Here is a 3,122-nt window from a genome sequence, read left to right on the forward strand (position 1 = left end):
TATGACGGGGATTCGAACCCGCGACCTGCAGATTGCGAGTCGAGTGCACTAACCACCTGGCCATGCCGGGCACATCGGAAAGGGCTGTTAAATGTAGTTTTGATACATTCCCTTCAATCACGACTTTATATCGATAGTGACTGTCACGTGAATTGCTGATTTGCGTATTCAAAATACTTTAATTATAACTTACTCAACTCCTTGTATTTAAATATCTGACAAAAAGATAGACAGCACGTCTTGAAAAAGAAAAAAAAACTGGAAAGCATACAGAACATTATTAGGATTTTATCAGCTGTCAATATTTAGTGATGAACTATTTGTATAAGAATAGCTAGCTTAAAGCTATCATGCCATAACTACGTCTTAATATTGCAACTACAGTAACTTTTTCTCAATTTTTTTACTTAAGAATGCAGAAAATTATTTATTGCTTTGGAAATTCAGATTTGATGGTTACGATTATTAAATAAGTATTCTGAAAGAAAGAAGAAATTCCGTTTCTTCTTCTTCTTCTTCCTGTTTTTCATATAACTTCTTCCTTAAAACCAGTGGTCAAAATAGAAAGAAGAGAGAACGTCGTTATGCCGTGTTCCAGTAACTTCCAGACAATTTTCTATCAATCTGTCCTAATAGTGGGTAACGTAACCACAGCAGCGTGGTTACTACAAATATGCTGAATCTATATAAAATGAGGCGAAATTATTTACAAACACCCTGTTGTCGCATGCCAGATAACTAACACAAGACTACCCAATACTGGTTATTATTAATTATTACCGCATCTTTAGAGATCCAGGATTGATTAAATTAGTCAAAGATGATTTACTATAACTAATATCTTGGTTTTTGTATGTCAGGAGACTCTGTATTGACAGAGAAAATGAATCTTTTAGCAAGATTATTAAAACTAATCTTTCTAACCTTGGAACTACATCCTCAATCATCAATTGTTTTTAATCTGATGGCCATTATTACACATATTGTCTGCTACTGTAGTTCCTATTGTACCAAGACAAGGTCATTCTTAGAATTAACAAACTTCTGCACATGAATATCGGCTTCCCAGACAAAATCGAGGAATTCGGTGGGTATGTCATCGAATGGGATTTCTGTGATTACTGTTAATTCGGCCATCTTTCTCATGAATATGGCCGTTAACTTCGGGACGCGACTAGAAGCTTGTGAACTTTTCGCTTAAGAGCATTCATTCCTCAACTTCAAATCCTTGTTAATTAACTTATTAAGGTAACAAGAGATATGCCCACCTGCATGGCAACATTTGTTTAAAGTTGAAGTGTCCTCTTTCATAAGCAAGCTTTCTCTTCGTGGATAAAGGCGTTGCTACAGACTAGATGTGGGCGTGGTTTCGGTGCCCGTTACTACTTGAAATCTCTGCTGTGAGAGTAATATCCACTTCCGTGAAGACAATTGAAAGCGTATTTCTCTTCAAAGTATTGTCTTTTGCTTCTACATTGTTTAACAGTGAGGCCTATATACATATGTTCCTCCAATGTAATGTGGCATTGCACTACTGATTGAATCGAGAATTTGTTCTGTACCAGATATATAGATATTAAACATGTCGCCCGTGACACCATATCTCGCATTTTGTATCGCCAACGTACTCATAGTTAAAAATCATTCATATAAAGTGTGATTGACTCTCTGCAAGCTCGAAACTTTAAAATTTCTTATGAAACTTTTTTTTTTCAAAGTAGCATATTATATTTTTAATCTGATTATGCATTAACTGACTGGTAAAATATTGAACAACTGTTGTCTTACATTGTGAATATCACCCCTGTGACATAACTGTATGTTGTGGCTTGTGTACAGCTAAACTTTCTAACGTTTTCAGTCCCCTGGCGGGATAGCGGGAAGTTTGCGGATTTACAACGCTAAAATCCTGGCTTCGATTCCTCACGGTGTACGCAGCAGATAACCTGATGTGGTAACAAACTAACTAACTAAGAATTTTTCAAGTTTTTAATTGGTGGAATTAAAAATTAGTTAATGTCGTTTTTCATATTCTTCTAGGTTTTGCAGAAACCAGAATGAATACACTATCTGCAACTTAGCTACACTATCACAACTTTTATTATATGCATTATTTTTCATGAATGTTATTAAAATAAATAATGATAATAAGAGAGTAGTTACAAATAGCACAAATATTAAGGCCTGTTTATGGTGTGAGAAGGTTTTGATGTTATCTGTCGGTAAATATGTTAACTATAAATAACTTAAGTTTCTGAAATTTATGAAATATAAAATTACTTTTGATACCCTATTTAATTTATACTTAAAACTTGAATTTACGCTCAGTGGTATCTAGATGTTTAATAAAAGTTTGATGCTATTACAATAACCACTAAATTCATCCATCCAACTAATAAAGTGTATTTATAAAGTTTGTTTGTTTGTTTGTAATTAAGCACAAAGCTACACGATGGGCTATCTGTGTTCTACCCACCACGGGTATCGAAACCCGGATTCTAGCGTTGTAAGTCCGCAGACATACCGCTGTGCCACGGGGGGGGGGCGTATTTATAAAGAAAACAAACTACATCGTTAGTTTGTTACTATCATGTGAAAATCAAAGGAGATGTGTAACCATAGCTAAAACTGGTCGAAAGGTAATACATGCCAACTCGAGTTTCCATAATAAAGAATATCGAATGTATTTTTCTACCAGGAAAACGAATAGAACGTGAAATTCACAGTTGTCATCTGTAAAACGTATTAACCAAGAAAGGTAAGAATCACATGCACACATTGTTTTTCAGTAGGCTTTTGTGTTGTTCCAATTTGTTGTGAAAGAGAAATGTACATCTAGAAAAATGAAACTGAGTAACAGTAGTTTGCTAAATTTTTCTAAATAAAATTATGACATGAAAACACAGTTGTTATACATTAGCAAGTCTTAAAAATAAAGGTTTTGTAACATGTTGTTATAAGCTATATTTTCAGTGTTTTAATTTATGATTGTAGAGAGTGCATGATGTGGATTATTTAAAAACAAAAATAGACAAGGACATGGTTTGCCTTATATGGCATGTAAAGGTTCTCGCAAGAACGAGGCTGAACATTTTGACGAGTAAACAAAGCAGATTCTCTCC

This window comes from Limulus polyphemus, unplaced genomic scaffold, assembly GCF_000517525.1.
Source record: "Limulus polyphemus unplaced genomic scaffold, Limulus_polyphemus-2.1.2 Scaffold4, whole genome shotgun sequence".
NCBI classification, from domain to species: Eukaryota; Metazoa; Arthropoda; class Merostomata; order Xiphosura; family Limulidae; genus Limulus; species Limulus polyphemus.